Here is an 11,795-nt window from a genome sequence, read left to right on the forward strand (position 1 = left end):
TGGACGTCGAGGCTGAATGCGCGCAGTCCCGGGATCAGGATCCTCCTGCCTAGGCGGACGTTTTCTGAGTTCTTTCCTCGCTGCCCCTTCCCCTCTGAATCTCTCATCCTCTCCCTTAGCTAGCGGAGGGAAGGCACCAGACCCCGTTCAGCAGCCCCACCTCCGGATTCCAGACCCTTCCTTCTGTGGGGGTGGCGAAAGACAGTCTCCTGGGGCCGCTAGAGCTCTTGGTGGCGGGGATGGCAATCTGACGCAGTAGACAAAGGGGGTAGGCTAGTTAAGAAAGTTCTAGTCTCACCCATCCTCCACCTCGTCTGGATGGCAAATGAAGCCCTGGCGAGGGTCCCCCAGGAGGGTCAGAGGAGGCTTAGGCATGGCGAGGAGATGCTTTGCTCCTCCTCTGAGCAGGCACCTGGAAGCCGTGCAGGGGTGGGCAGGGGCACTTCTAAAGAGTGGGCATTTGAGAAGATAGGAGAGCCAAATAGACCCCAGAGACGGACGTGAATGCAGGTACCACTGCGACTGGGGAGAGGGTGACGTTTGGAAAACGTCCTGCCTGGGATGCAGCTCCGACGAAGCCAGGAGACTGGAGCCTGAGAGCAGTCTTTGGAACGGAGGCTGGCGGAAGGGTGGGGATGGAGGGGGCGTCGCCTAGGTGATGGGCTCTTCTCTCACCTCCTCTGAACGCTAATCTCCGCCCTTTTCTCCTCTCCGCCGGATCTGGAAAACAGGAGAGAAAATATTCATTCTTTTGGAGGCAAGAAGATCCCTCTGCTACATAGCGTCAAAAAAAAAAAAAAAAAAAATCTAGGGCAGCAAACCTCAGTGCCCATCTTTCCAGCACAGTCAGAGGCAGGGAGCTGGAGCTCTTGTCCATCAATGGGTTATGAGCTCGCTAGACATCCAGCCTCCCCGAGCCTCCTTATAATCAGTGCTGAGAACTGGGAGAGTGAGATTTTGCTACCCCCTGGTGTCCACTCTGTAAATGGGACCCAGTGGCTGGTTATAGAGGCCAGAATTTAGGAGATTTTCTTAGGGGGTTTATTATGAACCTTATTCACTTGTTTCAAACCCAGCTCACCCATTCCCAGTGTTGACAGAGTCTGAACTTTTCCTCATTAGATCTTAACATTCTTTATACTCAAACAAATTGTTTGGGGAACAGTTGGTAGAATCCGAGTTTCCCACAAAGCTGGCTTTTATAATCTGTGAGCTCCTGGGGGAAAAAAACGAGTGGATATTTTTCCCCCCATGGGAAAAAGGGAGTTATTGAAAGTTTCTGAGCCTACGGGTGAGGGGTTTGGATGCAGGCTCTGAAATCAAGTTATTCCTTTCCAGGAGTTTTAATCTGTGCTAAATTAGAAAGGTTTATTTAAGTAAATAAGGAGACAGATATGCATATAGTGGTTAAATGCCACTTTCTCCAGGGATGCAGGCTCTTACCTAATACCTGTGCGTCTGTGCGATAGTGTGTGTGTTGATGTGAACGTTTTGGGGAGATTGTGAAGTAGAAAGATTAAAATGGAGGAAATAGAGACTGGCAATAGACCAGACCTAAAAACTCTCTCCAGCATTCACTAAAAGTTCTCACTATATTTCACCAATTTCAGATTCTTTGGAGTTTAACAAACTCGCATTTTACAGATGAGATTCTGGCTTATTTGAAAATAAAAAACAAGCTGTAAGCTATACAGTAAGTGGAGAAGCCAGAATTTGAACCCCAGCAGCCTGACAACAGAGCCTTCATTCTCAACCACTGTCATAGGGTTTCATCCAAGCTGTCAAGCGAGAGTCCATACAGGAAGTCCTTTGAAAACTACATCACCTTTTCCACCACCTAACCATCATGTTAGGTTAACATGTTAGGTTAGGACAGGAAAGCGTGGCATGCTGTAGTCCATGAGGTTGCAGAGTCAGACACGACTGAGCAACTGAACTGAACCATCATGTTAAAAAGGGTTAACTTTGGGACTTCTCTGGTGGTCCAGTAGTTAAGACTCCACGCTTCGAATGAAGTTTGAACCCTGATCAGGGAACTAGATCCCATGTGCTGCAACTAAGACCTGGTACAGACAGATACATTTTTAAAAAAGGATTATTAAAAAGTGTTAACTTTATTTTTGTAGTAACCAGTGCTGGAAAGAGTTTCTAAAAGTGATAAATATATCACTGTGGTCAGGCATTGAAACCATTTCCCCCACTAGTCTTGTTCTAGAATAAATAATAGTTACAATAATTGCCAGGAAATTTCCAGTATGGTTCTTTTGGGAAGTACTGTTATGCAAACATGAGAGATGGTGAAAGAAACATTTGTGTCTGTAATGTTTATTACCTGCCTTGTGTGCACCAAGAGATGTAATGGCCGTTCTACATAGGGTTGGGACTTTAGGCTGCTCAGTATTTGTCTACTTGGAGACTAGAAGGGACTAGGGCTCTGCTTGAGCTGCATGCCTCAAGGTAAGGGGGAATTAGTGAAGGACCACAAAGGGGAATTTGGGGGACAGGAAGGGACAGACTGGAGAGAACAGATTCTTTTTTTTAAAATATAAATTAATTTATGTTAATTGGAGGCTAATTACAATATTGTATTGGTTTGAGAGAACATATTCTTGTTACTCGTGCTTTCCAAGGAAACTGGGGGCCAAACCTTAGGTATTTCAGGATAAGAAATCTGTGTAGTATATATGTGCTGATTCTATTTTTTGTTTAATTTCCCCTTAGGTTTGGTTTTATTTTATTGGTAATATTCCTTTAAACATTTATAGCTTGTCTGCTTTGAACGAGGTGACACCAAAGCCCACACCACCACCATCTTGCCTATACTAATGCATTCATTTCCGTACTGGCCTACCTGCTCCACTCTTGCCACCTAAGAAGCTGTTCTCTGCACCCTCACCAGAGTGATCTTCTAAAAACCCTGATCATTATCCATTCATCTGTCATTGGACATCTAAGTTGCTTCCATGTCCTGGCTATGGTGAATAATGCTGCAATGAACATTGGGGCACATGTGTCTTTTTAAATTGTGGTTTTCTCAAGGTATATGGATAAAGAATCTTCCCTGGTAGCTCAGTTGGTAAAGAATCCACTTGCAATGCAGGAGACCTGGGTTTGATCCCTGGGTCAGGAAGATCCCCTGGAGAAGGAAATGACAACCCACTCCAGTATTCTTGCCTGGGAAATCCTATGGAGAGAGGCAATTGGAAGGCTACAGTCCATAGGGTCACGAGAATTGGACACGACTTAGCGACTAAACTGCCACCCCCATGGATCAAAGAAGTTGTGGTACACATATATAATGGAATATTACTAAGTCATAAAAGAACAAATTTGAGTCAGTTGTAGAGAGGTGGATGAACCTAGAACCTGTTACACAGAGTGAAGTAAGTCAGAAAGAGAAAAACACATATTGTATATTAATTCATATGTATGGAATCTAGAAAAATAATACCGATGAACCCGTTTGTGTGGATGAAATGGGGATGCACATGTAGACAATGGACTTGTGGACAAAGCTGGGGAAGGACGAGTTGAGAAAGTAGCCCTGACATATATGCACTATCATGTGTAAAATAGATAGTTGGTGGGAAGCTGATGTATAACACAAGGAGCCTAGCCAGGTACTCTGTAGTGACCTAGAGAGGTAGGATGGGAAGATGGAGGGAGAGAGGCTCAAAAAGGAGGGGATATACATATATAACTATGGCTGATCCTCATTGATGTACAGCAGAAATCAACACAACATTGTAAAGCAATTATCTTTCAGTTAAAAAAAAAATACTCCAATCAGATCCCATCAGCCTCTTCTAATGGCCTCCCCTTTGTATCATGACTGCTTTTCTCCTCTCTCCAGCCTCACCTCTTACCACTCCACTGATGTGGGAAGCCACTAGTGAGCCTCCAGTCATGCGGCCTTTCAGTTCTTCACACAGGCCTTGCTTATTCCTAATTTGGAATATTCCTTCTCCCTGGAGGCTTCTTTTCACAGTTCTAGGGTCTGGCTCTCATCTTTCGATCATAACTAAAATGTTGCATTCTCAAATGTCTTCCCTCAACTAAAGTGGGCTAAACTGGTCTCTCATCTGTTGTCCCTCCAAATAATGTATGTTTTCTGTCTTGTTTTCCTTCCAGCATTTGTCTCTATCTGATTATTTCTTTGATTATTTCCTGTTTCTCAATAGACTCACCTCTACCACCACATATCATTTGAAATTAAGCTTCATGAAAAGTCAAGGATCTTGTCTCTTTTATCACTGCTGTATCCCAGTTAGTGTCCAAAAGATGTCACCAAACTAGGTGAAGACTGTAAAGTGAAAGTCACTCGGTCGTGTCTGACTCTTTGCAACCCCATGGACTATACAGTCTATGGAATTCTCCAGGCCAGAATACTGGAGTGGGTAGCTGTTCCCTTCTCCAGGGGATCTTCCCAACCCAAGGATTGAACCCAGGTCTTGCATTGCAGGCAGATTCTTTACCAGCTGAGCCACCAGGGAAATCCAAGAATACTGGAGTGGGTAGCCTAGCCCTTCTCCAACAGATCTTCCCAACTCAGGAATTGAACCAGGGTCTCCTGAATTGCAGGCAGATTCTTTACCAGCTGTGCTACCAGGGAAGCTCTGAAGACTGTAAAGAGAGCAGAAATCCCCACATAATAGGAATGGTGGTGGGAACAGGTGAGAGATAGAAACCAGGAACAAGTGAGTAGGCCAAGGCGTGGAGTCCACTGCTTAGCTCTCATTTCTTCCTGGAGAAAAGATATGTGAATGTCTATGTTCATTGCTGAATTACTTACAATAGCCAAGACACAGAAACTGCCCAACTATCTGTTGATAGATGGACAAAGGAAATATGGTATATATGTGTGTGTGAGTGTGTGAGTGTGTGTACTTAGTTGCTCAGTTGTGTCCATCTCTTTGCAACCCCATGGACTGTAGTCTGCCAGGCTTCTTTGTCCATGGGGATTATCCAGGGAAGAATACTGGAGTGGGTTGCCATGCCCTTCTCCAGGGGATCTTCCCAACCCAGGGATTGAACCAGGTTTCCCACATTGCAGGTGAATTCTTTACCCTCTGAGCCACCAGGGGAGGCATTATGCTAAGTAAAATAAGTATGAGAAAGACGTCATGTGATCTCACTTTAAAAAAAATCTTGTAGATACGGAGTACAGATTGCTGGTTGCCTTGCAAGAGGTGGGTGGGTAGGTGGGTGAAGTGGATGAAGCGAATCAAAAGATACAAACTTACACAATAAGTCATGAGTATGCAATGTACATTATTGGTGACATCATCTCACATGCTAATAAAGTAATGCTCAAAATTCTCAAGCCAGGCTTCAGCAATATGTGAACCGTGAACTTCCAGATATTCAAGCTGGTTTTAGAAAAGGCAGAGGAACCAGAGATCAAATTGCCAACATCCACTGGATCATCAAAAAAGCAATGCCAAAGCCTTTGACTGTGTGGATCACAACAAACTGTGGAAAATTCTGACAGAGATGGGAATACCAGACCACCTGACCTGCCTCTTGAGAAACCTGTATGCAGGTTTGGAAGCAACAGTTAGAACTGGACATGGAACAACAGACTGGTTCCAAATAGGAAAAGAAGTACATCAAGGCTGTATATTGTCACCCTGCTTATTTAACTTATATGCAGAATACATCATGAGAAATGCTTGGCTGGAGGAAGCACAGGCTGGAATCAAGATTGCCGGGAGAAATATCAATAACCTCAGATATGCAGATGACACCACCCTTATGGCAGAAAGTGAAGAAGAATTAAAGAGCGTCTTGATGAAAGTGAAAGAGGAGAGTGAAAAAGCTGCCTTAAAGCTCAACATTCAGAAAACTAAGATCATGGCATCCAGTCCCATCACTTCATGGCAAATAGATGGGGAAACAATATCAGACTTTATTTTTGGGGGCTGTAAAATCACTGCAGATGGTGATTGCAGCCATGAAATTAAAAGACGCTTACTCCTTGGAAGGAAAGTTATGACCAACCTAGACAGCATATTAAAAAGCAGAGACATTACTTTGCCAACAAAGGTCCGTCTAGTCAAGGCTATGGTTTTTCCAATTGTCATGTATGGATGTGAGTTGCACTATAAAGCAAGCTGAGTGCAGAAGAATTGATGCTTTTGAACTGTGGTGTTGGAGAAGACTCTTGAGAGTCCCTTGGACTGCAAGGAGATCCAACCAGTCCATCCTAAAGGAGATCAGTCTTGGGTGTTCCTTGGAAGGACTGATGTTGAAGCTGAAACTCCGGTACTTTGGCCACCTGATGCAGAGAGCTGACTCATTTGAAAAGACCCTGATACTGGGAAAGATTGAGGGCAGGAGGAGAAGTGGACAACAGAGGATGAGATGGTTGGATGGCATCACCGACTCAGTGGACATGAGTTTGGGTAGACTCTGGGAGTTGGTGATGGAGGGGGAGGCCTGGCGTGCTGCAGTTCATGGGGTCGCAGAGAGTCGGACATGACTGAGTGACTGAACTGAACATATATTGTAATTACTGATGACAATAATTTATAACACTGTATTACATATTTGAAAGTTGCCTAGAGAGTAGTTCTTAAAAGTTCTCATCACAAGAAAAAAATTTTGTGTAACTATGTACGGTGACAGATGTAGACTTATTCTGGTAATCATTTTGCAGCACATACAAATACTGAACTATTGTGTCCTATACCTGAAGCTGGTATGATGTTATATTCAATTATACTTTAAAAAAACAACACATGTGGAATGTCTTCTGTGTCAGGCATAGTTCACTGGGCTAGATGAATTTGAAGGAAGCACTGGTTTGGAGACAGAGTTCTGGAAAGGCTCCAAATTCACTTATGGACTTTGCTGCTGCTGCTAAGTCGCTTCAGTCGTGTCCGACTCTGTGTGACCCCATAGACGGCAGCCCACCAGGCTCCCCCCTGGGATTCTCCAGGCAAGAACACTGGACTGGGTTGCCATTTCCTTCTCCAATGCATGAAAGTGAAAAGTGAAAGTGAAGTCTCTCAGTTCTGTCCGACTCTTAGTGACCCAAGGATCAAACCCGTGCCGCCTGCATTGGAAAGCAGATTCTTAAACACTGGACCAGCAGGGAGCTCCTAATGTTCTCTTTTCTTCATTTATCATTCCCCACACAAATTTCTATGCATCAATATAATTTTTGTATATTTGTCTTCAGCTAAAGTGATGACTTGATGCTTCAGTTAATGCATTATAAATAGCTGCCCCATCATTTGTTTAGTCATTCTCAGTTTGGGGAAATTTGTATTATTTCTACAATTTCTATATTTTTTTTTTTTGCCACACAAAGACAAATATAGACAGGTTGCACAAATTTACTCCTTCTCACTTTGACTGATTTCCATTTAGCATATTTTACCAACTGAAAATTATTGGGTCAAACTTTAGAAGCCATTTTATAGCTCGTGTTATTGTCTGTTGAGGCAATTTTGGAGGGAAGGGGGCATGAAACACTGAAAATATTTACAAAGTTGGGTGTGATGAGGAATTGGATTTACTCTGAATGGCTCAAAGTGATAGGGCATCAGCAAATTGCTGCAGTGACAGAGAAATAGATTAGGTTCTCTATAGGAGAATTTTTAATATTTAGAGCTGCCAGAAAATGGGACAGGCTGTCTCGATAGGTAGTAAATTCCCCCTCTCTGGAGAGTTTTAAAATAAATTGTTTTATAAGCTTTCCAGAGTTGTGATTTGTATATTTCCCTAGCCCCATTCCTTTGCTCTGAAAACAAATTGTGTTCAGTGAACATTTATTAAGACTTCAATGTGCCAGGTATGCCCAGTGGCAGCTGGAGCACTCATTGGCAGGCTCCCAGCTGAGCCTCCAGGGGCAGGCAACCTGGGAATTATAGCACCTTGAAATCATACCTCCCAACCCCTTAGTCTTCAGAACTGCTAAGCTAGTGGGCACAAATTTGTCTCCAGTTCCTTGACATCTCGTTTTCTATGCTCATCTTCTCCTTCCACGTCTCTGCCTCTATTCCACCTATTCTTAAGATCTTTGTTACAAACCTTTCAATACACTATGACATACATCCAACAGCTCCCAAGCCATGGGACTAACGCACACATGCACTGCTATACATATCAATAAAATAAATAACCAACAAGGACCTACTTAACAGCACAGGTAACTCTACTCAATACTCTGTAATAACTTATATGGGAAAAGAATCTGGAAAAGAATGAATATATGTATATGTATTACTGAATCACTCTGCTGTACACCTGAAACTAACACAATGTTGTAAATCAACTATACTCCAATAAAATTTAAAAAATAAACAAACAAAAAGCCCAAGCCAAATGCACCCAGTACCCAAGTGACTGATTCCAAGTAATTGTTACATTATATTGTTGTTTTCAGTTAATGGCAACCCACTCCAGTGTTCTTGCCTGGAGAATCCCAGGGGCGGGGGAGCCTGGTGGGCTGCCGTCTTTGGGGTTGCACAGAGTCAGACATGACTGAAGCGACTTAACATAGCATAGCATAGGCTGCATCAGGTCTTAGATGCAGCACACGGGCTCTCCAGTTGTGGTGCATGGGCTCCGTAGTTGCAGCTTGCAGCAGGCTTAGTTACTCCATGGCATGTGGGATCTTAGTTCCCAGACTAAGGATAGAACCTGTGTACCCTGCATTGCAAGGTGAATTCTTAACCACTGGACCACCAGGGAACTCCCAACATTATCTTGTTTTTTATTTCTACTAAAAAATATTTGTATTTCACACGAGGCATTCTGGTCCCCAGAGAATCTGTAACTGGTAAAATACAGCAGTCCTAATCCCACTAACATAACTTCTCCTCCTCACCATGAACACATGTGTTTACACACACACACACACACATTTCCAGGCAAGCAGCCTGATTTATTGAAGGAAACAGTTGCTTAACAATCTGTTGTTTTTAAAAAGCCATCTTACTTGGAAATATGTAGTCTCAAAATTCCAAATTTGGCCAGGGAGGAAAAGTCCCTATTGAGGATGGAGACTCAGCTATATAGTCTCAGAGTTTTACTTTTTCTTGGAGCGTATTTAGCTGAATTCGTCTGCCACCACCACAGTGGCCTCAGGGAAGCCCTACTCCCCTTTCTCAGTTCCTCCAGAATGCAGAATAACCCATCTGGAGGTGGAACAATGGAGAGAAAGGAGGGCGCTGAGGAGAGACAATTTCGGAGTCAGTCCCTGCCAGCTCTGTGCCTTGAGCCCGGCCTCTGCTATTTCTTCAGCAGAGCCATTCTCCCTTCTGAAGGCTTAGTAGTAAAACCAGCAAACATGGCAAGAGCAGGAAATATAACCACCCAATCTGCTCTGTACTGGGTAGATGAAAGCAGTCCAGAAAATGGACCAGTCTTGCAGTGTTGGTGTGAATTTTTTAAATGTCTTTTTTGTGCCAGAAAAGAAGGCTATAAAGGCCACTGCGGTGGTGGCAGATGAATTCAGCTAAATACGCTCCAAGAAAAAGTAAAACTCAAAGACTGTATGGCTGAGTAGGGTCTACTTTGGCTTTTTGAAATTTGTGTTCCCTATGTTAAAGATGCAAATCAGAAGCTCAGTTCTTCCTTAAGTTTATGTTCAACTTGCAAACAAGTATATTTTAACAATCACTTTAAATGATTGTACTTGATGAACTGTTTGGTACCACTTATAAATGTAGTTAATGACTCCTTTAAACACTTAAAAGTATACTTTATAAGTTTAACATATTCCATGTCCTTACAAAGTAATTTGGTTACCTGAGCTAACCAACCACACATTCCTGAATACCTAAAAAAATTCTTAGAAATCTGACAATTTATGCATATAGTGATTAAATTCCTAAGTTTTTAAAATGTCCCCAAACTAGTTTTAAAGGGAAATTCTATACATAAAAAGGATGTGTACATATATATATATATATATAAACTGAGTTACTTTGCTGTACAGTGGAGATCAGCACAACATTGTAAATCAACTACACTTTAGTAAAAAAAAAATTGGGGACTTCTCTGGTGGACCAGTGGTTAAAAATTCACTTTCCAATGCAGAAGCCCGTGTGCCACAACGACTGAGCCTGTGCTCTCTGGAGCTCGCACACCTAGAGGAGCCTTCACACTGGAACAAAGACCCTGCACACCACAACTAAAGACCCAATGTAACCAAATAAATAAATAAATATAAAAATTGGTTTTTTAACTTGAAGAAAAAAATAAAGGAAAATTCTATTTCAAACCACACATCTAAACTAATTACACATTTAAAATAGCAAGACCAATTTGTTACTGTAACAGGCTAGATTCTCTTAAACACTGTAAATACTTAAAATACAAAATACACAGGAAGTCTTTAACACAAACACACTAATGCCAAGTACTTGATTTGCATAAATATTTCTATTCTTACAATTTTATGGCTAGTAAAGCAAACTTACCGACCAGGAAATAATTATGTCATCCTAAATATCTGGGGAGTGCCTTTCCGAGTTGACTTTTTGGAAATCCGTTCTCAGAGAATATAACCAGCAGAGATTTGGTCCCAAGGCTTTTGCGTGGCTCTTCTCAGGCCCCCAACTGCCCCAGTGGGCCCTGTATTCTGTGTCATTAGTCTCTGAATGGGCCAGGTTCATGATCCATGGCCCCTGGATTCAAGTTACACTGCATTTAATTCTTCAACCTACACACGGAAGTCAGAAACTCCCACCCAAGCTGCTACATTACTTGTTTGGATATAATTAGTCTATTTAAAGATCCATTCTATTCTGAACTCGTTCCACACTCTTGCCAGCTTCTGGAGCCATAACTCTTACATATATTCAGTGGTTTGATTTCTCCTGGTGTTGCCTGACTCTAATTACAGACCTAATATTATGTCAGAGACATGTATCAGGAATATTAGCATTTAACAGAGAACAGAGAACCTAACCTATAGGTTAGGATGAATGAAACCTTGGGGGAGGTGGGAGAGAAATGTTACAGAATCCACTTGATTCATTATACTCTTCTATTGCTGCCTTTTTTTTCCTTAACTTTTTGGCCCCACCCCTCGGCATATAGGGTTCCACCACCAGAGACTGAACCTGCACCTCCTGCATTGGGAGGTGGAGTCTTAACTACTGGACCACCAGGGAAATTCCTACTCTGTTACTGTTCGATAAAGTTCTAAAGGTATTATTTTTTTCTTCCCTCTGTAGCTAGACAGTAAATCCTTGATTGCAACCACTTAGGTGTATTTGCTTAGCTTCAAATCACAGCCGCCTCCAAAATCATTATGTCTGTTGAACCAATGTTAGGAACTTAGTGATAGTTGGAAAAAAGAAAATCCAAGAACTTGTGCGCCCTCTTAAGGTAATACCTGGGATTACCTGGGTGGTCTCAGGTGGCGCTAGTGGTAAAGAACCCAATTGCCAAGCAGGAGATGTAAGAGAGAGATGTGGGTTGGATCCCTAGGTGGGGAAGATATTCTGGAGAAGGAAATGGCAACTCACTCCAGTATTCTTGCCTGGGAAATCCCCTGGACAGAGGAACCTGGAGGGCTACAGTCCACTGGGGTCGCAAAGAGACATAACTGAAACAAGTTAGCAGGTAAGCATGGGGTAGATGGGGAGTTACTGGCAATGCCAGCAAACAGAAAAAGAATGTGTAGACATAGGTGTCTCTTAGATTAAGACTTTGAATGACTGGCTCTGATGTTTCCCCTCACCAAGACTGAGAGATGCCAGGAGAAGGGGCAAGTTTGGCAGCCAGGCAGATCTGAGCCCAGTTCTGAGTGTTTTTTTTTTTTAATAATAATGTCT

The 11,795-nt window shown here is 42.7% G+C and overlaps 1 protein-coding gene across 2 annotated transcripts in view; it reads left to right on the forward strand.

The window, feature by feature from the left end:
* The window catches only part of RNASE13 (ribonuclease, RNase A family, 13 (non-active)), a 49,450-nt gene that overhangs the window by 2,280 nt on the left and 35,375 nt on the right, over positions 1 to 11,795 (forward strand). The gene's annotated exons all lie outside the window — the stretch shown is intronic.

The sequence above is a fragment of the Bison bison genome, unplaced genomic scaffold, assembly GCF_000754665.1.
Source record: "Bison bison bison isolate TAMUID 2011002044 unplaced genomic scaffold, Bison_UMD1.0 scf7180017864117, whole genome shotgun sequence".
Classification (NCBI taxonomy): Eukaryota; Metazoa; Chordata; class Mammalia; order Artiodactyla; family Bovidae; genus Bison; species Bison bison.